Source organism: Coffea arabica, chromosome 6c, assembly GCF_036785885.1.
Source record: "Coffea arabica cultivar ET-39 chromosome 6c, Coffea Arabica ET-39 HiFi, whole genome shotgun sequence".
NCBI classification, from domain to species: Eukaryota; Viridiplantae; Streptophyta; class Magnoliopsida; order Gentianales; family Rubiaceae; genus Coffea; species Coffea arabica.
Genome location: NC_092320.1, coordinates 58,461,929 through 58,474,218, shown reverse-complemented (window position 1 = coordinate 58,474,218; position 12,290 = coordinate 58,461,929). Strand labels below are relative to the sequence as shown.

At 34.2% G+C, this 12,290-nt stretch overlaps 1 pseudogene; it reads right to left on the bottom strand.

Moving 5' to 3' along the window:
• Nucleotides 1–9,932: 9,932 nt before the first annotated feature.
• On the bottom strand, nt 9,933–11,270 carry LOC113705071 (cytosolic sulfotransferase 5-like; annotated as a pseudogene).
• Nucleotides 11,271–12,290: the final 1,020 nt, after the last annotated feature.

Genomic DNA, 12,290 nt, shown 5'->3' with positions numbered 1-12,290 from the left:
TTTTTTTTCTGAAACGATAGAATTTTATTATAATAAGGAAGTAAAATTACAAAGGTTGAGCAAGGGCTCAAATTGGTCTTTACAAAAGTGGACTAGGCCACTGATGAACTGAAATTTCATCCTCAAAGTATAATCATAGCTAATCTACTCAGTTTAGTACTGAGTCTATCCATAGCAACAGGCAAACTATCAAATGAGCATTTCCTAAACATTGAGCAAAAGTCTTTTATGTCGTCCAAGTGAGTTGCCAGCCTTAAGTTACCAGAACCTTGATAGCGTATCATATTAAGAACCTGACTGCATGGAGTTCGAATATTGACATGCTGCCAACCTTTGTCCTTGAGCTTCTGAAGTGTCAGTTTTATAGCCAAGAGATTGTCCAAAACTGCTGAACCAGTGCTTCTCACGCTCAGTATCCAAGCCTCACGTCTTTGGCTCAAATTATTTTCTGCTGTCACTCCAATTCCCATATTTTGGCCCTCGACATGTTGACCCACCTCAATACTGATGTTCAGCGAGCACTCCTCATCCCCCATCCATTCCTCCTCATCTTGTGCTGTTTCTGTTTCGAGAATGCTCAACTGATGTTGTTTCTGTTGTGATTGTTGATACTCCTCCCAATCCTTCATGGCTTTCCTAATGACTTGCATAGGATGTCTATCCTTCCCTTCAAATTCAGCTTCATTTCTAGCTTTCCAGATCTGCCAAAGTATTTCCACTGTTAAGTTTATGTGCTCCCTTCCCTCCTTTCGCACCTGCACTTCCATTAACATACTCCACCATCTGCTGAAGTCAGCTGTGTGCTCTTTAAGTCCATCCCACTGGAGGGGCGCCATCCGCCATATCATTTGTGCTTGTTTGCACTGAAAGAAAATATGTTCCACAGTTTCAGTATTTTCCCCACACCGCTTGCAGATTAAATCACCTTTGCCCGTTCGTTTATGTACTACCTCCCTACATGGCAAGGCTCGGTTCAGAATTTTCCATACAAACAGCTTTTGTTTGTGTTTGATCTTCATCTTCCAGAGCTGTTTCCAAGCTTTCCCGCTCCCTCCTTCCCAGCTTGTCTCTCCCTTATCTCTGCCGTTGCCTTCCAACCAATTTTTCCTTCTTGTTATTGCATCATATGCTGAACTCACTGTGTACTGTCCATTCTCACTATGGCTCCAAAAGTAGGAGTCTGGTCTGCTAGTAAGACTAATAGGAATTTTGAGAATCTGTCTGGCTTCTCTCGGATTGAAAGTTCTAAACACAAGAGGTGCATTCCATCTGAAGTTACAAATCAGGTCACTCACTTTACTCATCGTACAAGTTGGGGGCTTTGTGGACACCACTTTACCTTCTTTGCCATCCTGGATCCAAGCATCCTCCCAAATTCTAGTGCCTTTGCCATTCCCTATCTTCCTCCTTGCTCCTCTTCTTACCTCCTCGCTTGCGCTCATCATGCTTTTCCATATCCAAGAGGAGTTGGCTTTGGCTTCGCAGCTTAGGGGTGACTCATGTTGGTAATACCTGGCTTTCATCACCTTACTCATCAGCAGGTTTGGGCAGGTGAGAAGCCTCCAGATTTGTTTACCCAACAATGCTTTATTAAAGCCTTGTAAGTCTTTAAAGCCTAAGCCACCATTATGCTTTCCTTTTGCCAGCTTTTGCCATGAACACCAATGCACTTTCCTTTTGTCATTTTCCTCTCCCCACCAGAACCTTGCCATAAGAGCTTGAATGCCTTTACATAGCTTGACTGGAAGCTTAAAACATGACATGGCATAGGTTGGCATTGCCATAGTTATAGCTTTCATTAAAACCTCTTTGCCTGCTTGGGAGAGCTGCTTATTGCACCAACTAGCAACCGTTTTCTGACATTTATCTCTGATAAAACCAAAGATCTGGTCCTTTGTTTTGGTAATGACCATAGGCAGCCCCAAATACTTCCCTTGATGTACCACCTGGATATGTCCTAGTCTACTGCATATTTCCTTTTGTTCCTCAGGTTCCACATTCTTGCTAAAAAAGACCGATGATTTTTCCATATTTATCAGTGGAGTACTTGCCTTAGAGTAATGTCAATATCCGTTTCTGTCGTACTTCCATTGCCATACAGAGTTTTCAAACTTGGAACCGGCCTATCGGTTGAATCAGTTCGGCAATCGGTTCGAGTTTATTGGAAAACCCCTTTGGCAAAGACTCGGTTTAAATCGGGTTTAATCAAGAATTGGACAAACACAAAAGAACATTTTTTTTTTGGTTCATGGTTTCTAACCAGCACAAAATCATGTTTTATATGGAAATGCTTCCGTGGTGGTAAAGCAGCATAACATGGGTGCTTCCATGGCTCCTAACTCTGTACTCAAAACTGGGAGGGAAGAAAAAAAAAAGCAAGCAGATGAAAGAAAACAACTGGAGAAACAGAATTTAGGAATACATGAGAGAAGATTCCTTACTTGAGTGTTTGTGTGTGTGTGCTAAGAATGAAATTTAAAATAAAAAAAAAACGTGCAGACAATTGGATTATAGAACAGGACACTGTAAGATAGAGAGAAGACATAAAGGAATGGATTAGCTACTTTACCATTTCAAGCCCACAAGTTTGTAATATATATTATGATCCAGATTTTTCTGAGAAACTGTGAATAGATGCATGAAGATATTCTAATTTAGATTTACACCTTTGATTTTTACAATTTTTTATAGGAACCTTGTGTTTAGTTTTGGACTCGTCAAATATGCATTGATCTTTGAAACTTCCAAATTATTGATACTGTTAAATTTCTCTTTTTATATTTGAGAAACATTAAATGTTTATACACATTCTTTTGGCATTAATACGTATATACATACATACATATAAATATATATATATATATATATATATATATATGCGCGCACACATATATATATATATATATGTGTGTATTTATATGTATGTATATGTAAATATACATTGACCTAACCAATTGAACCCTTTGTTTTTGTCCTTGATCTCGACAAAGTTCTCGTCCAATTCAAATTCCAAAACACTAGAGCCATGTTAAAAACATCCAAGTACCTTAGGTCATTAGCCACCAACACAAGACAATTAGACCCATTTTATGTTATGATACTAAGGTGATGCTTCGTTTTCAGATTTTGCGTGATGTCCAGGTTGCTTAAATTATCGGAATAAGTTTCGAATTCTTTAATTTAGCAATTAAAAATACCTAGTTGGTGCAAATTGTCACAGGAGTCTATAGCAGCTGAAGCTGAAAGTTAGAATATTGATTTTCTAGCTAGCTTTGATAATTAGATATATTGTTTTGCCTCGCTGCCGTTAATGATAAAACAGCTGGTCCTTAGATCATTTGCATTTAATAGCAGGCAGTGTAGTTGTTTAATAGCAGGCTTCATTTGATTTTTCTTTTTTTTTTTTGTGGTTTGGGAAAATGTCAAACATAATAAGCGGTTATATAAGCAAAACTTACAAGGTAAGAACTTAAAAAGTTGAGTCCACATTTAATATATATTTCACCAGCCAAAAAATCCATGCAAAGTATTTGTTATTAAATAATAATAATAACAAAACTTGTAAGGGCATGCGATAAAAATATTACTGTAAAATATCTATATATATATATATGTAATTGGATTAATTTTATATATATTGTTAGTGTATATATTATCAACATTAGACATATGTTACATATGTAAAATTTGAATTTGAAATTCAAAATTTGCTTATGTATCATCCATCCAATCGTGATACTATATATATTGACAGTGTATATAAAATTTATACTGATAGTGTATATAATTGATTTTTACATTGTCGATTAAGAATAGTTAATAGAAAAGAAATTATGATCGCTCAAACAATTGAAAGAACTTTTCTCTTGAAAACGACACGTTTCTCTTGAAAACAACTTTTCCATCTACTTTAATGGTATCACATATTTATATTTTGTGTCAACCAGGGTAGTTTTATATGAAACAAACTCTCTGCACTCCTGAAACCGTGCAACAACTAAAAGTAACGTAAACATACTGGGATAACTGAAAAGATAGAAAAGCTGAAGACTGAGGTAGTGTTTGTTTGTAAGGAAAAATGTAAAAAACCATATTAATTTTTTATTCACATAAGTGTGGTTAGTAGAAAATTTTCTTGCACTTTCTTGCATTTCGTGTGCCTCAGAATTTATAGAATTTTGAAAGACAATAGTTAGATACCAAAAAAAAAAAAAAAAAAAACCTGCCACTATCACTAACTTTCCGTATTTTCCCAATTTTTTTCATAAACAATATATTAATTTTCACTTTTCTTTATCTCAATTCGGACCCTTCATCTTCCCACACAACTTTTCCGATATTCAAACAAATTAAGCGTTAGAGTCTAACAATCTTAACATATTTCTTTTCCGTCTCACCTCTGTGATCAAATCTCTTCGCACTCTTCCCTTAGTTTTCTTCTAATGTCTTCTCCCCATGTTTTATTATTACATTAATTAGGCTTCTTAATTGCGTTTAACTCAGAATAGGACCTTCTTTCTGTATTAAGTGCCAGCGCGGTTAACCTTTGCAGTTGAAGTTTGCAGCAGAAACTTCAACTCCATTCTGCTTTTCTTTGCTAATCTCATTTTCGCTACCCATTTTGTACCTAAAAAAGAAAGCCCTCCTTCTCATTCCCCATTCTGATGGAATTATTACAATTCTTGCTGCTTTTTCTGTGTCTAATACCAGTTGCATATCTAAGCCTGCACAAGCTTTTCAAGTTTGGGGTTGGAAAGCCTAAGCTTCCACCAGGAAATATAGGTTGGCCCCTAATTGGTGAGACTTTTGATTATTACTCAAAGCTTAAAGAAGGTCTCATGTATAATTTCCTAACAGAAAGGTGGAATAAGTATTCATCCACCATTTTCAAGACTTCACTGATTGGAGAAGACCATGGTAGTATTTAGCAATGTTGAGGGGAACAAATTTCTGTTCTCAAACGAGAAAAAGTTGGTCCAACTTTGGTTTCCAAGTACAATGGACAAAATTTTCGCTAAAGTTAATACGTGAGCTCCAGCTCACATATTCTCCATTGTCTTCTGCAATTTATCCCGTAACTTACCCTTCTTTCACACAACTTTCCAACTCAATTCCAATAAATAGTTTCAGCTGTACTTGCTCAAGAAACTCTAGGGAAGTGCATAGGAAGCTTTATGTCATTTCATTAAGCACTTTTTGACTCCCTTAACAAATATACAATGAAAATATCATTGAAAAAAAAGAAGGGAGGGTTTTCTTAGTTGTTAGCTCAAGAGCTTAGTTATAACTTGTTCTTATTCTTTCTAGCTAGAAACTTGTAAGAAACACTTGGAGTTTACGTTGTACAACTCATTTGTTGAAAGAATAGAAGATATTGGGGGTTTGTTCATCATCTTGGCTAAACTTTCTTTATCTATCTCTTTATTTGTGATTCAATATGTATTAATGCAATGAAGCAATATACTTTCTTATCTTATATCACTGAGTAGCTAAATTTCTATATCTAGGGAGTAGATAAAACTTGTGATTACTTGATATGAGTTGAACATGATTTACACTTATTACCTCTTCTATTAATTTGTCCATTTATACATGCTTATCATTTATTGTTGCTTAATCACCAATAGCAAGTTCTTAGTTGTTGTTACATAACGAAAATTGGTAATAATGATGGAACAACATAAATGGAGTTTAAGGAGTAGACTTGTGAGAATAGAGATGCACTTAAGTGGATTGTCTTTACATTTTATGAAGAACAAAAAGGTAGTTATGGTTATTTATCATGAGAATAGGGAAAACTAGTCTAGTCAAGACCACTACATTATGAGAGTAAGTTTGGTAATTATAGAAATGAATTCCTAATTAAACAAGAATAGTAACAAGAAGTAAATCTATTCACTTGTATCTTTTGTGACATAAGCGAATTCTACACCCGAGACTCAAGTATTTAGTGAATTTTTTCCATTATTTTCTTGCAAGTTATCTAGTTGAGTAAGTTAGTTAGTTAATAAGTAATTGTGATTTCTTTTGCTTTTATTGATAATTAGTCTAATTAATAGAGTAAGTAAGAACCTAATACTTGCAATATTTGCTCCTCGCTGCTCATGGGATCAACCCGATATATGCCCTAAACTACTATTTTGACCTATATACTTACAGTCAACGATTATTTTTTAGATTTAAACTTGCACTTATATTGATAACCTATCAATAATCTTAGATGGGACCTTCACTTGCTATAGAATGAAATCAGCTTAAGGGTAAAACGAGCATTAAAATATTGGCCAAGCATTTGATCAGTTCACACGTGAACAGTTTCATCCATAAACAAGTTCAACTTTTAATCGGTTTGCTCTTGAGTCTCTTGAGTATAAACAAGGTCCGGTTAAGAAAAAAAAAATCCGGTGTAAATAAATCTAGGTAGGGTGTAAATGGGTAGGATTATAGTGTAAAAAATATTAAAAATAACTGTACTGCCCTTAACTAGTCTGAAATAGAGCATGTGAGGTCCGTGATCCGTTAGTGAAATCATACGAATTTTATCTAACTAGGATATAGCGACAAATGACTGATCCAAAGTCTAGTAGCTAGTCCCTTTCGAAATTTCCCTCCTGATCCGAAAACAAAAAGAAATTAAGAAGAAAAAAAGCCATATGAATCAACGAGGTAACTAGTGCACAAGACAGAGGGAAAATTAAAAATAGTATTATATCTTCAGCTCTAGCCCTATTCTCTGAGGCAGGGATTTCCACTATACACGTCTTTGTCTTCTGGTAAAGAATATACATCATTTCATTCATATCCACACTCAAGTCATTTCAAAAGGAATTAGTACTTAGTAGTTCTATTTATTGGTCTAATTTGTAGTTGCACATTCCGTGATTTTAAGACCTCACGCAAAGCCCTAAAAAACGAAATAAAAAAAACATAATGTATGGATTAGGAATGGTTACACCTACAAATATTTTGCATGAGTTGCAATCATCAATTTCGTCTGAACTTTAACAGACGCCCCAGTAGTTGAGCATCCGAAATTTTTCTTCTTTTTCTTTTTATTTTTCTTCTTTTTCTTTCCCCTAGTTTGCATCTATTTGGCTAAGTCACCTTTGTCAAATCATGCAAGTTCGTTGCAAATGTTTACATGACCTTTGAAAGCAGTCATCACATGGAAAGCTTGAATAACAATAAATGCTCACAAGATATTATATACTAAGTGATCTTTAAATTTATCACATGTTAAGTTGTTAACAAACTTGCAACTTGTACTCATCAAACATTTTTTTGCAAAGGAGATCATGCCATCATTGGTGATGAGTACTCACTCTCGCATTTAGCCCCCGCTAAGAAGCTGTGAAGTCATCTCGGGTTAATCATTTCTTCTTACTAACTCTTTTGCGGGATGACTTCTAATCGGAGCTACAACCCATTTTGATTGTCCATGATTACTTAGAGTAGTCACGTAATTCTTATTATGACAAACCAATACCAAAATGCAAATTGTAACTTGTGAAGTCGTAGGTTAGTCAAACTATCAAATTCTCTCTGCCTTCTCTCTGCTCTCAATTTTTTCTCCACCATTCTTCTTCCTTTATAGGAGAAAGATCTTGGTCTCAAATTAAGGTCTCTCTTTCCCTTCCTCTATTTTTGTTTTATATTTAATAAAGTCTCTTTTAAGATATACTAATGAGAGTTTTCTCTCTCCTAATATTTATTAGTGAGAATTTCTTCTCTCCTAAGAAAGTTTTTTCTTTTAGTTTTTTTTTTATTTTTTCTTAGATATAAGAGTTTTTTCATCTTTTTATGTTAGGTATGAAATTTCTTGGGTCTTCTCGATAGATCTTGGAATCAGTTTTGAACTTGAATAGTTGGATAGAAGATTTGAGAGAATAGACATGCACAAAAGTAGCTAGTACAATTGGTCAGATTTAATAGTTTGTGATGCACATTGTAATATTTCTTATTTTGCAACTCTATTAAATCTAAAATTTTTTAGATCAAATATATCTCTGACATGTTCAATGCATTTCTACATAGCCATTAATACAACTTTCTTTATCAAGCAAATCATATTGGACGATTTCTAGTTAGTTTATTAATAATACTAGTTTCTATTTTATCAAAAAAAAAAACTAATTATAGCTATGGAATCACCTAAACTTGGAAATGACATTGACATTTTATGTTTTCATATTCTGTGATTGCAAATTAAATTAATGTATAACAGATACACATAGAATTTTTACCTGGTATTCGTCGCACCTCATTATGATCACATTTTTAAAATTAATTTTCAAAAATTTTTTGTATTTCTGAAATTACGTGAAGTAAGGGCAACATATGTGTTCATCAATGTCATAGTTGCTTGTGAATAAACCTTATAACCTCATTGTTAAAGATAACATTGTAGTAGTGTTTCAACCAAACTAGAAATGATGTCCTGGTCATAATCCTAATGATATACAAGTTGTTGGACAATTGTACTGATTCTTGCATATTGTGTGAATGACATGGATTTCAATCTTTGACATGAAAAGTTTAAATCCCTATATAGTAGGCGTTATGCAAATTAGCTTAGATTTTCATCTCCTATTTTTGTACTTAAAATGTGCTTTTGGGAGCTGAGGGTGATAAAACTGCTAATTTCTTGCTTTTGCATCTTGAAGATCATGGTAGGTGCAACCATTCTGTGTAAACAAAGTACAACTATTGTGTACATGCAATATGATTGTCTTTTTTTTTATTTTGTAATGACTTTCGTGAGGGTTTGAAGATCATGAAAGGTGCAACAATAAATTAGATCAATAAGTACAATTACTAAATATTAATGACATCCTTAATGCATGATGATTACCTTACTCTCTTTTCTAAATGATTTACGTAAGGTTTTGAATAAAATGGGGCACACAGTTAATCAAAAGATAAAATAAGCACGCATAGAGTAGGAATGCATGCATCAGTGATGAAGCTAAAGAAATGTTTCATGCGGTAAACACAATTTTTAACCTATTATTGTTATTACGCATGATTGAGGGTCAACTCCATTCCCACGCAGATTAGTTCCCTCCTCAATTCATATTCAAGCTTGAGGTTCTCTGTTTATATTACACTTTTCTACATTACAATTTGTTATAAACTTTTAAAAGTGACAAATACCCTATGAAGAGAGAGATTTTAAATTTTGGATTGTTATTTATTGTTAAATGGAACATGTATCATTCATATAAATACTGTAACAAATTGTAACAAGAAAAATTGTAACAGAGGATCCTCTGCTATTCATACGATGGTTAAGCAACATTATGCGACTTGAGAAATGCTGACTTCCTTGTGGTGAACTCACACACTGCAAGTCTGTAATATTGAAACTATTTTCAATAGTCAGGATCCCAAGATGGTAGGGTTGTTAAAAGCCTAGTTTAGAATCAATGTAAAGTCGATTTAGTTTTGAAGGGTCTGACTTTATACTTTGCTTCAATTCTTAGATTCATTTAAGCATTGAGATCAATAGATTGGCGATGAATTTGACAAGATTCTATTAAATTAGATTTTAACGCGTGCATTAATGCAGAGGAAGTATATTTATTCAGCAAATTAATCCACAGACAGTATTTACAGTGGTGGTTGATTCACATTCCAGAGGCAGAACCGAAATCAAAATCGGTGTTATAAAGCCGATTATGCATATGAATTTTCGTCATTCACATTTACTCGTTTGTTTTGGAATCAGAATGGGTGTTGTTTTCTCAATGAGTTAATTATGTTAATACTCAAATCATAAGATTAAAAGTAAAATTCATACTCACGGTTCCAAAGTCTGTTTCAATTCGAATTAGACTTGGTTGGTTTGAAATACGCAGTTATATATATTTCTTAGATCTGTTTAACCATTCAAAAAAAAAAAAATAGATCCACAATGAATTTTACTAGGTACGTTGAACTAAACTATATATTTTTTTAAATCAATAACAAGTATTAATTTTTGATAATATTTGTAATTTACAATACAAGACATGTGATAACAACAACATACACATGTAAGTTTGGAACAACACAACCACATGCATGGGTTAAGGAATACCAACACCTAGAGACTCAATCCAGATCCAAACGAATAGGTTTTTGAATCTTTTACACAACCCTTTAGGCTCAATCCAGATCCGAAGAACTTTTGGGCAGTGATATGATCAATGCGTTCTCCCATCTCACCTGTCAGATAATTTTTCCAATCTCCAACCTTTCCTTTCCGAAAAAACATTTCATTTCTAGCAGTCGGCCGGGTCCCGCTCTTGTTCACCTCCAAATTGCTCAAGTTATCAAAGCTACAAAGCTCCAAAACCTCATCAACAAAACCACATGTCTCTTCCTCGGGTGAAATCGGACACCCCATGAACTCAGCTAAAAGTTTCAGATGAAAACTTGGCTTTTCCTGCAGCGCTTCATACTTCAAAAACAGGACCTTTTCAGGCTCCTCCAAGCTTTCTCTCCAGTAGCCTAAAACATGATCCCAAACTGGTCCAGAAAGGCTCACTCCCTCACAAAACATGTCGAAAAACTCTTCTAGTGAAGCTTTAGCCCCTAACTTCTTGGAGAAGTGCCAATATGAGACGAAAGTATCCTTAATATTTCTGCATAGGTAGACAATCTTGCAACCTGAATTCAGCACCGACTCGGGCAGTAGGGCAAGTGGATAGTGAGTCGAATATAGTCTTCCCAATGGACAAGAAAAGTCAGGGTTCATTTTTTCTGGCGAGAAAAAAAAAATTCCATGAATGGCACCAGAGAGTGAAGATTTTGCTTGAGCAAAGGATGGTTTTGGTTGATTGGATAAATCTTTCGGTTGGCTAAGGTGAACATAAGGGCCTTCAGCCATGTGGTGCCTGATTTGGGAGTGGTAATTAGTAGGACATCAGTGTCCCGAGCTTGGAAATGGTTTTGGCATGCAATGAGCCCCGGCAACCCTTTAGGACCGAGCCAAAAGCCATTGTACTTGTACAGATAAGAAGAACCAAACCATCTCTCTCCAGGGAGGGTTGACAACAGGTTCTTGCAGTATTCTTGCATTAGTTCCTCTTGTTTTTGATCTGTTGAGCAAGGAACTAAGGATGCAGTTGTGGACATATTGGCGCTCTTAGAATTTTAATGAATCTACTTGCTCCAAGTCTCATGTCCGTCGGTGCTTTTGTAGACTATTATATAGCTTCACGGACTAGTGAACCAACTAAACTAGATTTAAATGTGTGTATTAAACTATATAATCATCATAGCATTTCCTTCTTTCAATCTATATCATCCAACAAAATTATTTCATTATTTAGTGCTTTTTCACGCAATTTTTCTATGATTTCAAAAATTATACAGAATCACCTCATAATTTGGATTAAAGTGTCAAAATGACGAAATTTTGCATAACGAAACCGACTAAAATGTCAAAAGTATCCCTATATAAAATTAAAAATTATTTATTAACCACAGAAGGGTTATATATAAATTTTAAAAACTATGAGGGAGTTATATAGTAAAATATAAAATCATACGGATTTAGAGTGTTATGCGTATTATGTTTATATATTTTGATTATTTCAATCATTTTAATTTTTAAATTAAGATAATTTCGACATTTTTATGGATTTCGTTATAAATTATCATTTTCATCATTTTGACACTTTAATTCAAATTATGAAAGAATTACATATAATTTTTTAAACTATAGAGGATTATGTAAAAAATTACTAAACTATAGGCAGGTAAAGTGTGTTGTGCCCTAAAGCTTATAAACTATATAGAACCATGACACATCTCATATTAAAAATGTACCATTAGGTGACCTCTCATATTCTTCCGAGCCTTTTCTCACTTCAGGCATCCAATTACACATCATCCCCAATTATGTAGCCATGACTTATCACCATGCTTTAATAACTGAAAATTGTCAATTCGTATTGTTAGACACGTAAACTATTCCACAATATTTTAATCAAACTCTGAACTCACAAGAATCGAGTAGCCAAGATTTTAAACTAGCAAATTAGAAAGAAAACCATGACTTTCACGAAAGGTGAAAGGGATTCACCGATTAATAAAGTGGACGTCCAGGATGAGGCCATGTTTTCAACATTTAGTCTTTCGATTGGCTGAGAAAATGGACGTGCACATCTAATAGTTGGCGTGTTTGGATGGTCCATTATCTGTAAATACTATGCTATTTTGTTTGTATGATAAACATTTTTTCTTTTTTATTTTACATATATCAAATCACAAAAAGCATTAAAATGCTATAGTAAAATTAATTT